The following is a 24,233-nucleotide window of genomic DNA, read 5'->3' as shown; positions in this document are numbered from 1 at the left end:
CTATGAATTGTTTAGATAGTATAAGTTTATCTTAAGAGTTGGAAGGAGGACACATATATGGTAGCAAATGAGTGGCAAAATGATGGAGAGGACAGAGATAGTTGAAAATCACAGGAGCAAAACTGGAGTTTAGCCTCTAAATGCACTCCACACAAAAAGACGATCAAGAAACTCAAGAGAGTTCTGCAATCAATATAGCTAAAAAATAGGCTCACCACACTGTTAGAACCCCAATTTTGATGGCAGATACAACTTTTTAATGCCTCACAAAGACCCAGTAGGGTTGAGGCAAGTCTAGGGCACCAAAAAAACAGGTGCCAGAGCAAAAAAGGTCATCTTGGGTCCTGCCGGATGGCACTGTTTGAGCATGTCTCTCCTGCTGGATCCAATAGGAGGAGTAAGTACCAATGGGGAGAGATGGTCCCATTATTCAGTCTTTCAAATCACAAAGGGCTTTAAAGGTGTCTACCAGCACTTTGAATTGTGTCTGGAACATACCAATATTAGCAATAGCACTTAGACTTATATACTGCTTCACAGTGCTTTACGGCTCTTTCTAAGTGGTTTACAGCATATTGCTCCCAACAATCTGGGTCCTCGTTTTACCCACCTCAGAAGGATGGAAGGCTGAGTCAACCTTGAGCCAATCAGGATCAAACTTCTGGCTGAGGGCAATACTGCATTCTAACCACTGTGCCACCACACCGCAGCTGAATGCAGCTCGTGAAGCAAGAGGACTTTAGCACCCATAACTGCCTGCACAGCACAGCACAGCATTTGCACAGCTGAAGCTTCCAAATGCTCTCCCAAGGACAGCCCTGTGTATAGCATATTGCAATAGTTCAAACACGAGGTGACTAAGGCTTGAATGATTGCGTAGTTTTCTGTGTGATAGGAATGGCTGCAACTGGCACACAACATGAAGCTGTGTAAAGATGCTCTTGGCCATGGCGACCATCTGTTCTTCTAAGAATGTAGAATGTATTTATAATTAGAGATAGGCTACTTACTGCTGCCGGGTCTTAGAATGGAGACAAGAGAAGTCTAACTTTTTGCTGCCAATTAGTGGTCACCTGTTTTTGTGCAAATCAGATCCAGTAACCTTGCTTTTAGCAGAGCCTGCCTAGGTTTATACTGTGCACACAACCAGATCACTAGAAGATTTAGCAACTACATTTGCAGGGGGAAAAAAGGCTAAACTTGGATAGTTTGAATCTTAGTTGTGGGAACTCAATCTATTTGGTAGTATATAGGTCAGTGTTAAATTCAAGTTGAGTGTGTTATGTCAAACCAGCTTCTGTGTATCTCATTTTAAAGTTTTCATTTTTATTATAATTGGCATTTGTGCTGTGTTCAGTGACCTCCAGATTTTACATTCACAAAAAAACTCCAGATAGTTTTTGACCATGTTAAAAAGTTCAGAAGCCTAAAGCCACCACTAACACAGTTCAGAATTTCATATAGATGGAGTGAGGGTTTATACATATACATATATATATATATTTGTAAAGTAAAGATAAAGAGTCTCTGCAGATTTTATTGCGCTTCAGAAATGCTTCCAAAGTCCAAATTCTTTACATCGTATGTAGGTTAGATCATATGTAGGTTAGATTACATCTCCATGTAGGTTGCCAAAGCTAAAATAGTGTATAATGTTATGAAGGATTAATTTTTGCTCTAAGGAAAAAAATTGCAAAATGCTTACAAAAGGCTTGTGTTTATTGTTTCAGTCACACTGCTATCTGTTCATGTGCTATTCATTTCAACTGTTCCTTTGCTCTATGCAAACAGGGTGCCATTTACCATAGCAACTACTTTGTTGTTCTCAGGAGGTCAGTGGAAAATGGATTATAAGAAACTGAACTTTGTAAGTACCTTTAGTGATAGCCCGGATAGTTTTACTATGCAAAGAGATCTAAAAATAGAATCCCATTAAGAAATGTGGACTACAACCTTTACAAAGTAATCAATCTTGAATGTATGAACTCTAAGTATATATTATATACTTATTTTGCACATTTTCTATCTACAAAGTAATCAATCTTGAATGTATGAACTCTAAGTATATTTTATATACTTATTTTGCACATTTTCTATCCAATGCATACACAACTGGTCCTTGAATTTACAACCATTGCTGCACCCTTGTGGTCATGTGATCAAATTTTGTGTGCTTGGCAACCACTATGTATTTATGATTGCCCATCATCCTTGCATCATGTGATCTCCATTTGTGACTTTCCCAACCAGCTTCCAACAAGGCCAATGGGGGAAACCACGTTTGCTTAACCATTGCATGCCTCACTTAACAAGTGTGGTGAAATAGGTCGTAAAACTGAATGTGATTCACTTAACAGCTGCCTTGCTTACCCATGAAATTTACTTACTTTATTGTCTTTGCACCTTGTACAACAAAATTCTGGCCCCAACTGTGGTTGTAAGTTGAAGACTACCTGTACTGAGATCTGATTGGCTTCCCTAAATACTATATAATGGATACAGGGCATAAGTGGCTGCTACCTTATCCTCAGAGCTGGGTAGCAAAGTGTTTTGGACTGCCTGTGCTTTTCCTATTATACTATACGCTACTGAAATCTGGATTTACCTAGATTTTGTTCTGATCCAGTTCTCACGGTCAAACTATCTACCTCTATAACTTTGTAGTTGCAGCATTGTTGCTGAAAACACTGGAATTTAAAAAGAAAGCAGTGTAAGAAACAGTCCCCAAGGACATCTATGTTACATCAAGCTTGGTACAGAGACGATTGTTTCAGGTGCTTTAAAAACCACAGGACTTCCAAAGATTAGCATCTGGAAAAAGGAAAAATGCTTGGTTTTCTTTTTTCAGTGTGCTTTGCCAGATCTTTCCAATGTTTTGATTGATTAATGATGCGAGCAATGTATTTCATTTCTCCTTTTCATCACTCTCTTCTCCCTACTGGTGCTGTGGTGAGTGGTGAGTGTTCCTATCCAGGTTGGATTCTCCAGCAAGACATCCAGGGGTGGGTTTCTGCCGGTTCTGTTCACCTCTGTAGAACTGCTCTGAAGAGCAGCAGATATAGAACCGGTTCTATGTCTGCTGATGTTTTGCTCACATGCCCATGTGGGCTCTTACCTGATCTTTATTTCCTGATTCTTCAACTTCAGCTGCCGAACAAGGCACAGCTGCAGTTAGAAAAGCAAGAAAAGAGGGTTGCTTCAAAGGCTGCTTCTCTGCAGGCAGCTGCTGATGACGATTTACAGGCGCACAGCTCGCAGCCTGCAGGGAAGCTCTTAAATCCCGAACCATAGTTAACCCTGTCGTATCCCACCCCTGAAGACATCTGTTGAGGTTTATTGGTGCTTGGTTCTTCACCTCATTCTTTCTTTCCTGTCTTGATGTTCCTGCTTGTCAATGTTTTTTGTAGAATATTACCTTATATCAGTGCCTCTTTTGCTGTGGAGGTGAAAAATGTTCCCAGGTTTTTGAAAACAAGTGTGATTTAATTTTATTTTCATTAAAAAAAATGCCTGCTCTAAGTGATAAGCTTGGAGGATGTTGAGGAGTGAAGACTATATAATATTCAGCACACTTTAACGTATATAAATAATCTACAGCATTAAAACAGCATCTAAAAATAAAAAGCTCCATGCCCTACCTACCAAATGTTTTTAGGAAAACCAGTGCACATAACAGGGATGAAGGAACTTTTGTGTAGGGAAGCTCTGCCAATTTATAGTGTAATTAATTATTTATAATCTACTCGAGTTTCTTGTGTTGATCCTCAGCATAGGTTTTTTTCCCCTTTGCTTTGTAATAAAAGGAATCATAACAGTGTAAATCCAAATAAATACAGCAATATAAATTGATGCTCTAATAATTTCAAGAAAAAATTAGGAAGGATATTTTACAATTTTTAATGGACTGCCATTTTTGTATAACAGCTATTTTGGAACAAGCCAGAATGGATTTGATTTTTTATTAATTTATAAAAAAGGCAAATAACAGAAGGACATGAGCAAAAATAAGGAGTTCCCCATCACATAAATTAGAACCCAGAGTCTTGATAAGGCTGCATGGGGGAGTTTCCTATCAGAAAAAAAAATGAAATAGTTTTTCACATGGCAGGAAGTTAAATTCTGAAATTCATTACTTCTTAATACGTGATGGTTACACAAATAAAAGTAAACTATTAGGTTAGATGTGTATTTTGTCCTATTATGGGATGGACCTTATGGCTCTTCATCTGCTCCAATCTGTGTTCCATTTTCATTCTCCCTCCCCCGCCCCAATTATGGTCATTTGTCTTCTGTAAATGGTTCCTTGTTTATTGGATAAACTTTATTCTCATTAGAAGCTGGGATCTTTAATAAGCACCTACCTAATGGCTTTAAAGTGGGATTCGACAGATTATTTCTCAAGCAAAACTATCAGTAGCAATTAACCATATAGCTATTATTACTTCCAGGATCAGAGGTCCCCTGTGTATCAGTTCCTGGGAAGTAATTGTGTATTTACTGTTTCAATAGAAAAGGATATATATATATATATCTCTTGACATTTATTACTTGACTAGATAACATTACCAGGATTCCACAGTATTTGTACTGTCTGTGGGCTGTTTGTGTAAGTTCTAGAGGCTCTGGTTGTTTACACTATGTAACAGTTCACTAATTGGTCTTTGGTCCAATCCAACAGTGCTCTTGTCATGTTTGGTTGGGGTGTGAGGGACAATATGTTTTTGATTCTTCTCATCTCTTGTTTAATTAGAATGGTTAGAGCAGGATGCCAAAATGCTAATGCTAAATAATGAACTTGTTCAAAAGTTGATACCGTAATCCTTTGGTGACCCACAGCTGAAAGTAACTTTTTCTGGAGTCTGAAAACTGTGTTTTGTCACCAGCATAGACAGGACTGGAATTTCTTCATTGTAGAACAGTGAAGAATATTTTAGGTTTTTCTTTAAAAAAAAAAAACACAGACCAAGCTTCTTTTAGCACTGCAATTTTCATGTGTTTCCTGCCTCAGATTGTCAGCAACCGAAGTATTGGATTGGTGGAGCAAATGGATCAATGGTCTGACTCAATAATAAGGTAATTGTGTATATGTTGTGCTGAAAGAGCTGCTCCTTTTGAAGCTAATTTGCCTTAATGAAACAACTATTAGGGATTCATTATACTACTTATATCAAATGTACCATGCTGTTAAGAAAGATTTTTCCAACTTGGTGGATTTCAGTTTCAAGAAACCTTAGCAAGTTATGCTGGTGGAAGTCTGCTCACTTTGAATATGCCAAGGTTGAGGAAGATTGTAATAAGCTGTTGAACTGGGATCAGATTCAAGCTTGCATTCAGCCATGGAACTCATTGATTACTTTCAGCCAAGTGCTTAGCATAATCCACATTACAGCTCTTGTTTTGATAATAAAATGAGGGGACATACCATATATTGTCTGGAGTTTCTAGAAGAAAGAAAGAATATAAAGATAAGAACAGGTAAGAACCCTTTACAGGATCTCAAAGAGGTTTTTTTTTTTCTGTCCTTTTTAAGACATCAAGGATTGAATAAACTTATGAGACCAAGTCTTGTGATGGCCTTCTTTAAGATTATGGGACAACTACTGGTAATCATCATGAGTTTTTTCTTTGATCTGTTTTGATTGTAAAATGCATCCCATCAACAACATGGCTAATTTTTCTTGTAAATGAGACAAATAGCATTTTCATCATTTTAGAGAGAATGAAACCTGAAATGGGATGCCTTTATATCAATTGCCTACTTTAATTTCTATATATGAGATTGCTTATCTCATTTGCGGTTTGTTTTTCATTTTGAGTTTAAAAGCTTTTAGGGAACATAAGCTTTTCTGACTTTACTGAACTGTAGGTGGACATTTTCATTCAAGCTGAAAATCTAGGTCAACTATTCATAAAAATAACTCAAGTGTTCATTGTATAAAAAGTACAAGCCTCCAGCAACTAAAGCAAGTGCTTTCGTCTTTGCACTTCCTTTCCCGAGCTTTTAGTCATTATCACTAACAAATTTAACATCTCATTCACTGTGTCACAATTTTTATGTGAATAGGATTTTGAGAAGAGCTACAAAGTTACAGACATAATGGACATATAGTAAAATTATTTGCATAGTAATGATGGGTTTGTATACAAACAGAAAATAAGGGCATTCATTCTCCCAAAAGAATAATATATAGCAATGGCCAAAATAATATTTCATTCATAAAGTAAGGCATAGGAAAACCCAATTTAGATTATCTGTTTGTTTAAATATTGTGGAATATCATGGGACTAAGCTGATCTGTTGGAAATATATCCTACCTGGCTGGTTTCTTTTATGGAATATTGGTATGTTTTTCAACAAGGTTTTAAATAACATATTTTCTTTCAGGAAAAGAGATAAGACATTATGTGTCCAGAAAACAAAACAAAAAAAACTGTGAATGTATAAATTCTGCAGAATTTATTCTGGAAAGAATGGAGTGGAGAAAGAAAGATAGATTAGAATAGGTTTATAGCTATAACATACATGGTTAAAGGCTGCCTCAGGACTGAATTTGCAATTTTGTCTCATTGACTTGAAATGTCACCTAGCAGTCAGGGGCAAAGAAATTTATTCCAGCCACATCTGAAAACTTCTTTCCTAGACTGAGTACAAGCAAATCTTCATACCTGTGCAGGATTTGTCTATTTGGTGATCCCATCCATTTCAATGTTGAAATTCCATTTTATTTCCATGCAACAGTATAAAGAGGTACAGCATAGCATAGTACAATTTTTTTTTTTGAAAGAAGACATTTCTACTGTTAGATATTGCCTTTATTTTTCTTACATTTTTTTACCTATGATTACTGCCTCCCTGATATCTCTTTTGTTTTTCATTGTGCCTCCATTTTGTTTACAGCCTTGTCAATGCTCCCTACAGTACCGACTTATTTAGAATTATTAGAAAGAGTGATACATACAAAAAGAGAAAGGTCATATCACAGGAAACATCAAGATATTTTGCTAGTCTGAGGTCACAGGCCTCTGTTTTTTTCCAGACATTACATTATCCCTGTCCAATCCTAACAGCTATATGTCAGTAACATTCCCAAATTATAGGATTGTTTGGGTTGTAAAAGTGTACAAGCATATTTGGTTTGTAAATAAGCAACTATAAAAGGCTACAATTATAAAAGCATGTTTTAAAAACATTGCTCATCGGAAGGGAAACCCACTTCAAAGTCCCAGCTCTTTGCTATCCTTTTCTCCTTTGCTTTGTGAATTCCCATTTAGACATAAAAGGGCTTGTTCTTTGGGTGGATATTTGGAAAGAACAGCTAATGCTGAAAAGAGTCTTTTGTTCTTGCTGGGGATTGGTAGGGAAAATCAGTCCTGAATTGGTAATTCCCTTTCTCTGCCCGCCACTACAAAGAATGCTTTGTGATCCAGTCTAGCAAATAAATGGGCAGAGCATAAACAAACAAATGAAGCACCCTGGCATTTTAGAGACAGGATTTTGAATGTTTTCAATGGCCGCAGCCCCCACCTCCTTTTGTTAGCTAAATGCTTTTTACAAAAAGTACTAAACTTAGTTAATAATCAAAACATTATGTCAGCCAAAATTAGGTTTACAGTTTTAGTAGGGTTGCCACTTCATATGGATCCAAATGGTCAGAAGGTACAAATTATTTTTTCTTTTACTAGTAAAGTCCATCCCTCGGTAAGGAGTTTCAATACTGAATCTGTATTTATGATGAAACATATAGATACATAAATGCATGTCAAGTAAGCCTTACTGGTTCTTAATGCACCATCAGTTATCTCAAAGCAACAACAAAATGTTCATCTATGGGTCAAAAGACAAGAAGGCAGCTCCTCTTCAGTCTGTATCTTGAAGCTGATTGAACCTTCTCCAATCCTGGCCATAAATTGTGGCCTCCATCACACCAGAAGCAGCAGACTTTTTAGGGAGCCCAGGAGGTGTGTGATAATCATAGTGCTGGCTTTCAACAGAAGAAGGAAGAATCTCAGAATAGATAAGATACTTTCCTCTCTGTCTTCTGCTACAGTATCTGCTGCCTCCTCCTCCTTAAGAGTCCAGCTGACACTGCAAAATTTTGTCCCTCAGCTTGCTATATTGGCACTTCTTTGAGACTTTCCTCCGCCACTCTCAATTGTCATTCTTTTTTGTGGGTAATTATACAGCAAGTACAAATTGTTATTCATAACTGCCCCCCACACAGGAGGTGGGATGTGACAAATTTCAGTGTCTTAATAAGTACCCAACATTTTTCAAGGCCATTCATTATTCAGAATCGTATTCTCCATAATCAGATGCCAAGCTCTAGAAGAGCCTGGATTCAGAGAGTCCTTTTTCATATTGAAAGGCCATGTGCTGTTCACACAGTGGCTTTGATGGACTGCATATTAAATAGTGAATGTCTTTGATTTCATGGAAAAGCAGTTATAAAGACCAGTTCACACGACCTCTGCCACACAGTAATACATATGTAAGTCCCGTCCCCACCCCCGAAACAGATTTGATCAGTAAAGGGATGGTTGGATTGTCGTGCCCACTTGCTTGATTTCCTGATAAGCATATGGAAAAGTTTGCCATTAGTTTAACTTCTCCCTTGGTGTATTTTTTTGGGAAACAAGGCCTTGCAACACACCCAGCTTCCAAATCAATCAACAATCCTGGATTGTTAGGAATTTATATATTGTGAAAAGAAGAACTATTAACTTTTGGAATAGTTTTTTTAAAAAATTTATGAATCTATCAAGCTCATACTATAATTTCTGCTTTTAAGCCCTTTCTTTCTGGATCATGTGTGAAAAGTCAGCGATCCCAGGCCCAATGTGGGCCATAATCCCTTTTGTTTTTTGGTAAGTTTTGGATTTGCTTTTGCCACCAATGCTGAAAAACTGATAGCCATAGCTTCCATCATTTTGAGGTAGGAAAGTCATCGAAGTATGTAGTATGAACTTTATAGTATGTGTCTATGTAACATCATTGGTCTATTCATTGTGGCTCTCAATCTATCAAATGCTAGTTTGATTCCTGCTTTAGATATTAATGTAAACTGGTGTTTACTACCCTCTTGCCCATTTGTCTGGGTGGTGCCTAGTTTAACTTCAAAATCCTATCCTTGTGGGACCACAGGCTGCATGTTGGTGCCTCACAAATTAAAAGCTTCAGTTTCTTGATGGGTGAATCTCTTTCCTTTTTCACCATTGAAATAGACTCTAATCATAAACTTCAGTTGACCCATCTTTGAAAATAAGAGTTTGTTCCAATTATAAAGTTGGGATAGGTCTTCTAATTTTAGGAAATGTCTCTTTTTTTACAAAATGTTCAAGCAACGATGTTCTGAATTGTTTCCCAATTCAGAGGGAATTGTCTCCCATTAACTCCTTTCATTTGTTCTCTTACCTGGCACTCTACTATCAGGGGCCAATGAAGACTTAAATCTAACAGGACAAGAAAGCTTGAGCAAAGAAATGTAAGGAGGAACACAGAGTGGATGGGATTTTCCATCCGGTAGTCCTGAGAAGTTCATTGGGGCAATAAAAAACTTAATTCCTAATGTTAATGGTTGTCATCCAGTGTGCTAAAACATGGGAGCTCTTGTAGATAAACATTGTTCTAATAGTTTTACCAACGTTGTATTGTTTGATATCAGTTGCTTTGTCACAAACTATTAATCTCCCCCAAATGCTGTCTATCTGTGTAATCTACACATTGGGGCTCTGGCAAGGAAGCCCTAACCCCAAGGCTGTTTTTTTTTATATCTCCTGCTTATTGTTGAATAGAATATTCTTTTGCCTACAACTTATTTTCCCAGACTGAGGAAAGTCTTGGGCAGCCCTTAATTCAGGGCTGAACATTTGCATGTCCCAGGGAATTTTATCTCCACATTATTCTGACCTTGAAGGACTGTATGAGGTATGCCCATCAGTTCAATGTGGAACTGGATCAGAAATATTTCAGCTTGTTTTTTTTTTTGGGGGGGGGGGAAGGTTTCTTTTTAGCACAAACTTCCACACCAAGCCCTGAAAATGTAAATTAGACAGAAAATCTTGCCACCCACCCCAAATTAGTAATTTTCAAATTTAAAGACTTACTCCTTCCTTAAAAGTTGCCCACCTAACCCTGAATTTTCACTCATCAGCACCATTTAATATTTTTATAATGTTATTACCATTTTGAAAGGTGATTTGTATTGATTAAATGTGCAGCTTAGAATAGAATAGAACAGAACAGAATAGAATACTTTTTTGGCAAGTGTGATTGGACAGACAAGGAATTTGTCTTGGTATAAATACTCTCAGTATACATAAAAGAAAAAAATGCATTCATCAAGAGTTGAGAATCATAAGGTATGACACTTAATGATAGTCATAGGGTACAATAAGCAATCAAATCATACTAGGAAACCGTCAATATAAATTGTAAGGATACAAGCAACAAAGTGACAGTCATACAGTTACAAGTGGGAGGGGATGGGTGATAAGGAGTGATGAGAAGATTAATTAATAGTTGTGCAGACTTTGTAATAATTGAACAGTGTTGAGGGAATTATTTGTTTAGCAGAGTGATGGCGTTCGGGAAAAAACTGTTCTTGTGTCTAGTTGATCTGGTGTTCAGTGCTCTATAGCGTCGTTTAACAAATATCTAGGCCAGTAGTTTCAGAATCACAACCACTAGTTTCAGAATCACAACCACGTTAGAAGTTCAAAACTTAAAAGTGTTGATTTCCCAATTCTATTGACTTTTGTTTTCTTCAATTCTTGGACACATCAGTACCAATCTTTCTCTCTGATGGAACATTTACCCAAGGTGGTGTACATAGCAATGGAAGTGTCGGTTGCCCTCTAACAGAAGCTAATCATGTCAGACACCTGCAAAAAGATGGCTACTTGGATTCCCATTTCCAGACACCATAATATTGAACTATCTGTTCATTATCTGCTTGGGCAACCAAGTATGTTGCAGTAGATCTACACAAGTCAGATTCTTATGTACTTTCAGATTATGGACAAATTAGCTCTGAATACCTGCATACACATACACATACACACACAGAGCGAATGAAAGGAGACAACTTGTTTACAGGCTTCTTGAATCTCTTTTGGTAGCCAATACATAGAGAATTGAGGCTGCAGTCCCAAGGTCTTTGCAGATTCTATCCATACACATAATTGGAGGACCCATCTAGGGAAAACACACAAGCGCCATCTAGTGGAAATGAAAAGATCCTGGTACTGTACTGTACTGTATTGTAGCCCTTGATGCAGAGAGACGGGGAGCAGACAAGCAGTTGCAAGTGTCAGAAGGCCATTGCTGGAAAAAGGAATAGGAAAACTGAATTAATGTATTCACATCTTCTCTTTTAAACTCTCAGGGACAGGGTTTTAAAACAAGGATTGGACTAGAAGACTTCCAAGGTTCCTTCCAACTCCTATTCCTGTTCCTATTCCTATTCTATTCTATTCTATTCTATTCTATTCTATTCTATTCTATTCTATTCTATTCTATTCTATTCTATTCTATTCTATTCTATTCTATTCTATTCCTATTCTATTCTATTCTATTCTACCCTACCCTACCCTACCTTACCCTACCCTACCCTACTCTACTCAATATTATAAATCTCCCCTATAGCTCCACTTTGTCAAATTATGAAATCAAACATACTGCCTTTAAATATGCTTTCCTTAAGGCAGAGGACAGTTATTTTTACAGATGCCAGATACCAGTGGTGGGATTCAATATTTTTTACTACCAGTTCTGTGGGCATGGCTTGGTGGGCGTGGTAGGGGAAGGATTCTGTAAAATCTCCAGTCAGAGTTAGCATTTGCTGGTTCTCCGAACTACTCAAAATTTACACTACCCATTCTCCAGAACTGGTTAGAACCTGCTGAATACTCTGCCAGATACCACTGTATAGTTTAATGCAATGTTGCAGGTTTCAAAGAGTAATTTTAAAAAACTGAATGTTAAAAAATGCCCCAAATTTCATGGGATTGTGATGTCTCCTTTGGACGACTCCTCTGACCCTTCCTTGGAGGCCGGCTCGAGGGGGGATGAGCACGTCAGGAATGGGGTTAATTAACGACTCTGAACTGCTGGCCGAAAGAGATTTACAGGCTTCAGCTGGGGACAGCTTGCAGATCAGTGAAGAGGAAGGGGAGGAGCTGCCTTCCATGATGGATCTCAAAGCACGCAGGGCAGAGAAAAGACAACAGCAATGGAGATCTGCCAGAAAGCTATTTATAATGGCAGGCAGAGGGAGGTGTTGCCGGGAACAAAGCGTTTAGTTTATGGCTTTGTGTGTTCCATGTGCTTCCCGCCTTGAAGACTCTGAACTTCCCTTGCCAAGGGAACTCTTGTGGATATACTTTTGGTTTTGTTTGGTGGATTTAAGTTTGTTTAGTGAATTTACTTGTTGGAGCAGCTTTCCACTTGTTTTGGCCATTGCCTTGTGGACTAAACTTGGCCTGCTTGGGCTGGCTTTATTTGGGAACTGCTGGGGAACATCAATAAAACTCTCTATAAACCACATTTATGTGTGTGTGTGAGAGAGAGAGAGAGTGGGGAAGCCCAGGGATTTGCTAATCTCATGGGATCTCGGCCTCAACCATTTTATATGGTTGCCCACCTCAAAGGAATCAGGACTACCATCTTGAAAATCAGTGAGTGCTATCTAGCATAACAGTATCTTGGAAGGATGAATACATCTTTTGAAAGATAATAATAGCTATGGCATTAGAATAGATGTTCCTCATTTAGGGGCTTCCCAAACATATACAAGCTATTTTCAGCATTTTAATCCAGTGGTCTTTCCTGAAACCAAAAACTGGAATTATCTTCAAGGCAAGTCATGCCAGAAGAGTCTTGGGCTCAGATACGTCTCTGGTTGTTGATCTATTAGTAATTATTAGATGTCACATTTCAAGGTGAATAATAATATTCTCATTGCTGAGCATAAAGCAACACAGCAATCACAGAATTCTTCAATCAGAAAATAATCTCAGAAATCAACATTGAACCCTGGTAATGCAGTGGATAGAATGCAGTATTGCAGGCAAACTCTGCCCACTGCCATGAGTTTGATCCTGATGGGCTCAGTTTTGACTCAGCCTTCCACCATTAAAATTGGTGGACCTGGATTGTTGGAGGCAATATGCAAATAATGCTTCTACATTGTAAACTGCCTAGTGAGTGCTATAAAGTGCAATATATAAGCCTAAATACTATTGCTAATGTTATTGCTTTTGCTTTTTCTATCTTGATTCAGTGAAGGAATACAGTGCAAAAGAGCTTAACTTGTGTAACTGTATAGATTCTCACTCCAATAAAGGAAAACCTAGAGTATTCCCTTATATGACATCCATTTAATTCGGAGAGGTTTCTTATTATTTAGCATAATTTTGGTACCTGGTAATTTTTATCAGGTTCTAGCTTATTGTTTTTATTTTCTCTGCTTGAAGTGGAATTTTTGGAATGGAGTAGAATGTTATGAAATATAGGGCTTTCCTGTTCTTCAGAGACATTTATTCACCAAGACCAATATCCTCACCGCATAAATAAAATGCATATTGTCTATTAGTATTCCCAAAGAAGTCTAAATGTCCTTCCCTTCCAATGCAAGCATATTTGAAATCAAAAGCAAGGAAAGAACCTGGCCAAGTTTGTTAATAATTCCTCTCCAAAACCCCCACATTTCATAATGTGGTCTTAGTTGCTGATACCAGAAATAAAACCATGATGTCATTTGGCTAAGTTTTTATTCCCTCGCCCTAAATCAGAGCTGTGTCTCTCATGGTTTAAAACAGAGCTGTGAACTTGCAAAAAGGGAGAATTGTTCTTGTACTTGAGATTTACAGCTTTCTTTTATCTCTCATTGGGCCACAATAAATGTTTTTACAGCAAGCACGGAAAGGATGACCTCATGTAAACGCTCTGCAAGCTTTCCTCCAAATTAGGGTGTAAGCATGTCAGAGCATGCATGCCATAGCCAATGGTTTCAGTTTTGATTCCCTGAAATGATGCTGAATACGAGAAGGAGGCAAACAGTTGAATATTATTTAAAAAAACTTGGAAAATCCTCAGGGCTCCTAGGACACATAATACATTGATAGCAGTAACACAGATGGAATATTGGCTCCTCTGAAGCCAATATGGGACCCTCCATATACAAACAGGAGAACTAGCAAGCTCAGAAGAATCCCAGATTTTACAGAGCCAACCTATTTTACTAATAAAGGAAATATTTGTAGCTCAGGGTTGACGTGATGGGTCCTTGGTAGTCTCTGAGCATGGTTATTTTCTTGCAGGTGTTTCATTACCCAAACTAGGTAACATCAATAAGGTTACCTAGTTTGGGTAATGAAATGTTTGCAAGAAAACAAGCAAGCTCAGAGAGCACCAAATCTATTTTAAAAGTACAGCCCAGTAATGATAGAGTAGAGTCAGTGTTATATATGTTATAATGTTTCTTGGATGAAATAGAATGGAGGATTTTGGAAGAGAATAGAATTCTTTATTGGCCAAGTGTGATTGGACACACAAGGAATTTGTCTTTTGTGGAGATAAATTTTGGTGGAGACTTCTGTGCTGTGATATTTTGTGGCAGATCTTACTCCTTGCTATTTAATATTTTCTCCTATGTACATGCAATATTTTTGAATAAGCTATTTTGCTAAATGTTTGAAGAAGCATACAATGCATGCAGAAATGGTCAGTCTTTACGATAAAGAACCATATTGGGCAGAGTAATGATATAAACTGGATGGGAGACTACCCCCGCCCCAATTTTCTGGGCAGTAGGATGGGGATATTTATTTATAGAGTGTGTTAAACCTACCTTAAGGCTTGTGCTGTTTCTGTGCTACTGACCTCAAAATTAGAAGCCTGTCCTGATAGCTTTGAATAATGCGGCCACAAGAATTCACTGATGTACTGAGACCAGGTTCCAGGCTCTGAGGGAAAAGTGATGCTGGAATTGCACACGACTCCAGATCTGCAGGGTTGCCTATCTCTGGTTTATTGCAAGGCAGAGAAAACAAACGTTAGAATTTTTTAATGGGAACAACACCATCCACATAAATCACAAGATTTAGAAGTCATTGGCATGAAACTCCTATAATTGCCCATAGTGGTTGGGACTGAAAACATCTTAAGGCCCCCGGATGCTCCTTGTGCTCTAGGGCTTCAGATTTGTACCTCTGGTGAAGATAAATGAACATAAAAATCTGCAATAGAAAGTACATATAATACAAAGCATACAATATAATCCCAGTTGTGGGGCCATGATGAATAAGGATAGGTCTGAAAGTGGGCAGGTTTCTGCAGTAAAAGGTATTCTAGTGTTGTGCATTTTAGTGTTTGAATTATACCTGGTAACAAAACATGCAGTTTTCTCTACATACTCACCTTAAACACTTCTGCCTTTCTGTATACACCAGGCCCGAGTAAACTGGGCAGTAGCATAAAAGCAAAAAGAAATTAATTACATGATGACTGCAGGCTGGAGCCAGCTCTAGACATATGTTGATTGATCTACATCATGGCATTCCGGTCTGAGGACAGAGTTTGGTATAACAAGGCAAGAGCGGAACTGAGGCGGGGTCTCAAGGAGGCAAAAAAGGAACACAAAGGGAAGATTGAGGACTACTTCACAAATAATGATCCACGACTGGCTTGGCAGGGAATTAAACACATCACTAATTACAGGGGCAACAACCCCATATCGATCAAAAAGGATGCATCACTGGCAGAAGAATTAAACTGCTTCTTTGCCCGGTTCAAACTGAACAGATCTTCGAACACACTGCCTCTACAAACCACCGGTACTCAACTGTTCACAATACAAGAGTATGATGTGACGCAGGTACTTAGAGCAGTGAATGTGAAAAAGGCTGCTAGCCCTGATGGGATACCTGGGAAAGTACTCAACGCATGTGTTGACCAGCTCGTAAGTGTGTTTACAAATATTTTTAACCTTTCTCTTACACAAGCCATTGTTCCATCTTGTCTCAAAACTTCCATTATTATTCCAGTTCCCCAAAAGCCCTCTCCTGATACTTTAAATGATTATAGACCAGTAGCTCTCACACCCATAATCATGAAGTGTTTTGAGAGACTGGTCTTAAAATGTATAGAAGATTGCCTCCCATCAACCTTGACCCATACCAGTTTGCCTATTGGAATAACATATCCATAGAGGATGCTATTGCCATGGCTCTCCATGTTGCACTGGACCATCTGGAGCTTAGTATGGATGCTTTTCATTGATTACAGCTCGGCTTTTAATACCATCATTCCAGATATACTGATTAAGAAGTTGCTAGAATTGGGCCTCTCCTCTCACATCTGCTGTTGGATAAAGGACTTTCTTACTAACAGACCCCAAACCATTAGGATTGGCAGCTATTTTTCCTCCAGTCTTGCTCTCAGCACTGGCTCTCCACAGAGTTGTGTGCTGAGTCCCCTTTTTATTCACTCTATACCCATGACTATACTCCCTCTTGTCCCACTAACTCTATAATAAAATTTGCAGATGACACCACATTGGTGCAACTCATTTCAGAAAAAGACGAAATGGCCTATAGGTCAGAGATTCTCAGATTGGTCTTGTGGTGCAAGAGTCATAACCTTGACCTGAACATCAAAAAGACCAAAGAATTGATTATAGACTTCAGAAGATGCAAAGCAGAGCCTCTCCCACTATATATTAATGGAGACTGTGTGGAAAGAGTTCATAGTTTTAAATTTCTAGGAACTCACATTTCCAACAACCTTACTTGGTCAGTCCACACTATGGCCACTGCAAAGAAGGCCCAACAGCGCCTGCACTTTCTGAGGCTGCTGAAAAAGAGTGTTTTGGGTGAGAAGTTGCTGGTTACTTTTTACCACTGAAAGCATTTTGGCATACTGTGTAACAGTGTGGTATGCTGGTTGCTCTGTAGTGGATAAGATGATGCTCCAGAGAGTTATAAACACAGCATAAAAAATCATTGGTTGCTCTCTTTCTTCTTTGGAAGAGATTGCGAAGACCAGACTCCCCTCTAGAGCACAAAAAATCTCCACAGACCATTCTCATCCTGGTCATTCATATTTCGAATTGTTACCATCAGGGAGACGTTATTGGTGTCTTAAAATGAGGACTAGTAGATTGAGAAACAGTTTCTTTTCCAATGCAACAATTGTCTTGAATCAAACTGTACATTTGTGATTTAGTTCTATGTATAAAGTGGCGTTTTTAAACTATCTAACTTAATATATGTTTTAAATAGGTTTTGGACTAGGTTTTTAATTATTATTATCGTTACTTTAATTATTTTATTTTTTTAAATACTGTGTAGTGTGATTGTGAGGTGGTGTTTGGGGCACTGTGCTGGAGTAGCTTTCAAATTTCATTGTATTTTGAATGCAATGACAATAAAGGTATTCTATTCTATCAAAAGGGGTTGGCAAACTTTGTGTTGCCATGCAATCTCATGGGATGGCCTAAACGTGAAAGAGCTGAAGCAAAGCAAATGTTGTCTCACTGAATTTTACTCTAGTGAGAGCTAACCAGCATATTGTGGAATATTGTTTTTGCTCATTCAAGTTTTTGACCAAGGGGAACTCCAGAGTTCTGTCTGCCAAATTCCCCAAGTCCCCAAGCCCACCCCCCCAGAAGAATGAAATATTTTGGGGCAGAATATTATATTTCCCCAAAGGAGAAATATGTTCTTAGAGGCAGAAAGCCTCTTTCTTAATAGCCTACAACAGATGCCAACACTTAAGGAGATTAAGAGCTTATTGAAAGAGGAAGCCAACTAGCTAGATGACTCCATTCATAAGCCAAGCAATTACTAGAGGTAGTAATCTATTCAAGACAGGATATTCTGAAACTCTTTGCTTTAGCAAAGTTTGACAGCTAACAAAAGCAGAGTGATAGGATTAGAACAAGCAGCCCATCACCCAAAATCCAATACAGGATGAAAGCCATTAGCCACAATAGGAATTGCCCAACACCCTTCTTGAAACACAAAGCCCATATTGCACAAATCCCAAACTTCAGAGTTACAGAAACTATAAAAATCCATCCACCCATTCAACCATTTGGTCAGCTGCCCCAGAATCACAAACCCTGTTGGTTTTGTTCATCAATAAATGGACTTTCTTTCCAATCAGCCTCTAGCCTCCACTTTATTTCCAGCGTCTTTCTCCCAGCTTGGAACTGAACCAGATAGATTTTACTTCCGACACTGAGTTGATGTGTTTTTCACTATTGTGTCCTACTGATGATATCACTGCATTGGAGATGGGAGAGAACAGGAGAAGGAGTAAAGATGGATTTGAACCTTGGACTTTGTGGACCAGATCCAAATTTTAGTACCACCTTGGCTTTTCTGTAATATCTAATCCAGGCAAAGAATCATGTGGCAGGGTAAAAAGAGAACAGCTATATTTAAGCCTGGCAGACTTATTTTCTCCAAAGGTACTGAACTACTTTTTCTACCTACTCTGAAGGAACTTTTCTTAGTGCTGGATTTAAGGTGATTATTCCTTCTAAGTGGATTACATAACCAGCCAAAATTAAAATCTTTCCACTAGATGGCAGTATTTTGATGCTCCCAAAACTCTGGATAGGGCATCTGCTTTCATTATTGGCAGCTTGCTTTCTTAGCCTTACAAAATGGTTGCTATAAATTATTACAACGAGAATAATCAAGACACATAAGTAAAAAATTAAAATAACAAGCTATCAAAATGTAATTAAAAGAATATATCAAAGCACAAGTAAAATCTGCTAGTATAAACAATATTTAGACTTACCCTATTTGATGCAAACCTATATGTTCCACTATAGCCAGTGTACAGAACAAAGCTGCACTACCTGAGTGAGATCTCCACTTTCTGGTCAGCTAGTAGGGAAATGAGGTGGCCATCCTAATTCTTCCCTAAATGTTGGGTTATGATTGGGGGGAAAATGTATATCTAAATATTACCCAGAGTTTTGATGTCCTCATCACCACATGTTTCTCTGTAGGAATCCCTGTCCTTAGGCATGTTTATTTATTTTATTTATTTGGTTTGTCAATTGCTTACAAGATAATAGGTATAAGTAAAAACATAGTTATGAATACATGGAGATGTTGTGGCCCCGATTCCTGAGCCTATGCTGTCAGAGGAAGAGGACCTGGAAGATGAGGAGGAGGAACTGGGAATGCCTTCCTCCCCAGGACCTTCCTCTCTAGCAATGCCTTCCTTCCCAGGACCTTCCTCTCTGGCAATGCCTTCCTCCCTCAGGATCTTCCTCCCCGATAATGCCTCAGGTTCCATCAGACAACCGAGAGGAACAGCCTGAGATTAATCAGGAAGAAGGCATATCGGAGCAGCCCCTGACAGGGAGTAAAGAGGAAGAGTGTTGGCTTGATCCTAAGCAGCGTCATAGGGAGAAATGTGAGCAGCAAAGTAGGAAGCATGGGAGGGTCAGAGAGTGAGCTGAGTCGTTGAGCCACAGCCCACAGGGGATAAAAGTGGGTTTGTTTTCTCCTGAAATTTTGTACGGGACAAAGTTTAACTTTACTTCAGATTTTCTTCGTGAATGACTATTTTTGTGGACTGCCTTGTGATTTTCTGTGAGTAAAACTTTATCAGTTCGGACTTGGCAGGCAGGACATGTGGGAATGCCAAGAATATTATCAGTTCCAAAGAATTAACTGTGAAGTCCGAGCCAGCTTGCCTGCCTGTTTTGGTGTGAGTTTGTACTCTTTCATATTTTGGGAAAGAGGAAAGAACATGGATACATATAAGAAAAATACAAAGAAACAACAGGACAAAGACGATAGGCACGTAGGTGTGCTTATGCACGCCCCCTACAGACCTCTTAGGAAAGGGGTGAGGTCAATAGTAGACAGTCTAACTTTGGGGTTTGGGAAGAAACCACAGAGTCAGGTAGAGTATTCCAGACATTGACCACTCTGTTGCTGAAGTCTTATTTCCTGCAATCAAGTTTGGTGCGATTAACCTTGAGTTTGTATCTATTGTTTGCTCTTGTATTGTTATGGTTGAAGCTGAAGTATTCATTGACTGGTAGGACATTGCAATGTATGATTTTATATACTATACTTAGATCAGACTGATGGTGGTATAGTTCTAGGTTTTCTGTGTCTGGAATTTCAAGTCTGGTGGCATAAGGTATTCTGCAACAAATAGAGGAGTGGAGAACTCTTCTTGTGAAATATTTCTGGACTTTCTCAACTGTGTTAATATCAGATACGTAATGTGGGTTCCAGACTGATGAGCTGTATTTGAGTATTGGTCTAGCAAATGTTTTGTATGCTCTAGTTATTAGTGTAATATTACCAGAGAAAAACCTACATAAGATTAGGTTAGCAACTCTTAACGCTGTTGAAAGGCTGGAAAATGCCTTTCTTTTGAGGATTCGATTTTCCTGCTGGGAGGGCTCCAGTGCAAGGACACAGACAGAGACAACTGCTTGGAAGCGGGTTCCTTTAATTTTCAGGAAGGCAAGAGATAGCAAGAAGTCTGCGTTCCTGGGGCTAGCCATCTTTGTATAATAAACTCCTGATTTTTATACCTTTTCTCCTTTTGTGTGTGAGTGCTTATGTTTGTATTTCTTAATGTTTTAAATCCTGTCAGGGGGTTGTCTTCATTTCCGCCAGAGGGTAAACTCTGCGGGGTGGTTTGATTGGATTATCAGTTTCATCCTAATGTTTTCTTATATTTGTTTGGTGGCAATCTCCTGTCTGCTATGGAATTTATTTCGTGTCTTTTGTCTATTTGTTTTGCTGATTTGGCATGACCTGTTGTTTGTAAGGTATTTCTTTTTCTTGTTTCCCTAGCTTTCTTAATTACTTGGCTTTTGTCTAGGAGGCTTCTTTCAATACCTTTTATTAAATCTCTTTTCCTATGCAAGTTTGTTTTATAGCTGGCCTGATGTTCCCTTTGGGCTTTTCCTGCTTGGGTGTCACCACTGTCCTCATGAAGTTCCCTTTCCACAATCCTTCTTTTTTTTTTTTAAGAGGGTGGTCTCTGATTGAATGTCTGGGTATACTTGGTATTTGTGATCAATCTGGATCATTATCATAGCTGCCTGTCTCCCCTTTAGTTTTCTCTTCTGAGAGGGAATACAGGCCTTTAGGCAGCTAAGGCAGGGTGGTATGCATCGACAGAGGCAACACATGAGGGCTCCAAAGACACAAATGGTGACTGTGGTTGTTATAAGGATTTTGAGCCAATGGAAATCTGGCATCCATGAGAAGAGCCATGAAAAGTCCAGGAATGATTGCTTCTGACCAATATTCTGAGATAGCTCTTTCAGGTGGTGGATGTCCCTCCCTACGAGTTCTGAGGTTTCGTCCAGATTGAGGCAACACATCCCTTGGAATGTTTCGCAGCCATAGTTATGCTTCAAGAGAAGGAAGCCTATTGCTGCCCTATTCTCCAAGGTGGCTTCTCTGACCTCCCTCAGTTCTCTGTTAAGGGCATCCAGGGCATGGGAGGTCAAATTCAAGCTTTTTTTTTGCCAGGGTACATGCTAGTCTATTCAAATTTTTAGAATTTCGCACTGCCAATCCAGGTACCCCTACCAAGGATATTGCCAATGAGATGTATTCTGTTTTTTGTGGGAAGGGAGACTTTGGAATCACAATCTGAGTCTAGGGTTTGGAAGGCTCTCCTGTGTCGTCTCTGTAAGGATGGCATAAGCATGGTTAACCTTCCCAAGGTGCAGGGGCCATTTGTGGCATTTGCAGGAAGGTATGAGTAGGCTTTTAAGCCACAAAAGAAAAACCATCCTGGTGGGAGCTTCAGGTAACTATATGAAAATGATATGGTCTCTGTATAGTTGCATTTTAGTTCTGTGTTGCTAAGACTGGTGCATTCTGTGACCCTAGGTGTGCTGCACCCAGTGACATTATGATTTCCCTCCTGCTAAGCAAAAGTTAGTGGTGTTGAGTATTTCTCTTGCTAAACATTCCCATATGTTTTCCTTTCTCTGGGATAAGCTTTGGTTCCAGGAACGCAGTTGCTTGTGTTACAAATGTTACAATTATTACAGAAAATAATAATAATACATAGAATATATTGCATTTCATTTTCCCCATTGCTAGATTCCTTTTCTTCCCTTCCTCCCCCCTCCTCTTTTTTTTTTTAATAGCAATGTAAAAAAATGTAAAAGGTCAAGTATCAAAAAATTATGAGTAAGGTATGGTTAAAGTCCTTTTTGTTAAAAAAAAATGATGAAAAAGGTTTTATAAAAGGGAAAAATGGAGAAGGTGAGACAAAAATTTAAAAAAAAATAGTTTATAACTCAGCACCTGAGAGTCCAGTTTTGTGTAATGCAACATTTGCACTTGGTTCCTCACAGTGGTGTGGTTCAACAGTGTTGAAGAATGCTGCAAGTGACCATTGATCTGTGTCCTGATCTTTCTTGAGTTTGATGGGTGGGATTGATTGTGGTGGAGTTTGGCTATAGTCTATGACTGCTGGCTTTGCATGTGTCCAATGTAGCCAAGAGTCTCGTTCTGCAAACCTTTATGGCGGTGTGTGTAGTCAGTAAAACTTGGTAGGGTCCTTTCCACCTGGGTTGTAGAAGGGAGGTTCTGGTGAAGAACTTGATCCACACCCAATCTCCTGGCTCATATGGATGCAGGGCTTCTTCCAGGGGTAAGGTCTGTGTCAGTGCACTCTTGGGTCCAGAGGGTCTGTAGTCTCTTTTGCAGGGCTGTAAGATAAGAAGAGAGAACCCTATCCCCCCTATCTAAGCAAAGGGAATGAGGATCTAGGCTGAGAATGAGGATCCTAGTAGGGTATGGGGTGTGTGTGACCAAAAAGGATCTCAAAGTGGGGGGAAATACCTATATCTTGTCTTGGTCTGGTTCTGAAATAAAAGAGGGCAATTGGGAGCACTTGTGGCCAGGAGAGGTGTGTCTCCTGACAGAGTTTGCCCAGTAGGGTCTTCACCTCTTTGTTTGCTCTCTCCATGGCTCCTTTAAGTAGCCCCACTTCTGATGCATCCCAGCCTCATAAGGAGGGTGGCAGGCTTTTTAAATCTTCATGAAGCCCTGTCTTGCTGGTTATCAGCATGATTGTCTTGTGTGTGCCTTTTCCTGGGATTTCCAATTGCAGCCCCTGTTTTCCACATGTTATGGTAACTCCCATTTTACATAGGAGATCCCTTCCTAGTAGAGACAGTGGGGACTGGGGGCAAATAGTAAATGCATGGTCTACTGTGAAAGGTCCTAGTTCTACGGGTACATTGTGGGTAAATTCTACAGGGATTATTCCTCCCCCCACTCCCATTATGCTATCCCGAGCCCCTTCAGCCACTGAAGCTTTATATGGTGGTTCAGTAATGAGGAGGTGGCTCCAGTATCAACTAAGCAATTGTATTTCTTTCCTCCTATAAGAATGGTTACAATGGGTTCCCCTTCTGGGCCATTTTTTAGGGGGATAGCCAGCCTGTTAAAGGTAGCCATGAATTCAGTGCTTTCATTGTCATGTTCTAGTCAAGAAGGGGGTAAATCTTGTTCTCTCCTTTGCTCCCATTGATGTCTATTGTTATTATTTATTGGAGGAAAGGGAGCTCTGGGTGGTGCCTGGTGACTGAAACTTTGTTGCTCAGTATAATGGACTGGATTATTGGCTGGCCTCATGTTCCTAGGTGGTGGGTGATACCGGTTGCAGGAGGGGGGTGTTGCCTACATTGCCTGCTGAAATGACCTTCCTGTCTGCACCTATAACAATGCTGACATTTGCCTTGCGACCATCCTGCTTTATCGCAATGCCAGCATTTCTTTGAATTATAGGGGGTTTTACCTGGCATTTGTCTGGCATCATGTTTCATTACAGCAAACATTTTTTTTTTTTAGTCTTCCAGTCTTTCTATTCATGTCTTTCTATCTTTCTCTTCCTCTTTCAATTTGTCTCTTTGATCATAGACAAAGTTAGCAATCCTGCGCAACTCTGCTATGTCTAAGGTTGGCCAGTTAGAGATGAAGCGGTGGAAATGTTCTTTAATATCTAAGGTGGACTGATCCACGAAGGCTGAAGCTAAAATCCTTTGGTCCTTCAGGCAGCTAAGGTCTAGGTGGGCATATGCAGTAGCTGCTTCTGACAGGCGGACCCAAAAGGCATCAGGCTTTTCCTTTTCCCTTTGTGTTGTTTTTTCTTGAAATTCAGACTAGTTTAAAAGTTTTTTTTTTCTTATTTCCTCTAGAGCTTCTAGTAA

General features: G+C 39.2%; 1 long non-coding RNA gene across 3 annotated transcripts in view; it reads left to right on the top strand.

Annotated features, from left to right (window-relative positions):
* The window catches only part of LOC148128274 (uncharacterized), a 66,282-nt gene that overhangs the window by 2,040 nt on the left and 40,009 nt on the right, over positions 1-24,233 (top strand). The window contains exons 2-4 of one of the 3 annotated variants that reach the window (XR_015741178.1): positions 1,731-1,867; positions 5,009-5,073; positions 5,219-7,844. This is a non-coding gene — a long non-coding RNA (uncharacterized LOC148128274). Of the gene's footprint in view, positions 1-1,730; positions 1,868-2,035; positions 3,003-4,619; positions 5,074-5,218; positions 7,845-24,233 lie in introns of those variants that run through there. The other 2 variants (XR_015741177.1, XR_015741179.1) reach the window with 2 other exon arrangements.

The sequence above is a fragment of the Pseudonaja textilis genome, chromosome 1, assembly GCF_049901715.1.
Source record: "Pseudonaja textilis isolate UNSWEBS1 chromosome 1, rPseTex1.2, whole genome shotgun sequence".
Lineage (NCBI taxonomy): Eukaryota > Metazoa > Chordata > Lepidosauria > Squamata > Elapidae > Pseudonaja > Pseudonaja textilis.
The sequence above is the reverse complement of the archived record's forward strand: the minus strand, read 5'-3'. Positions and strand labels throughout refer to the sequence as shown.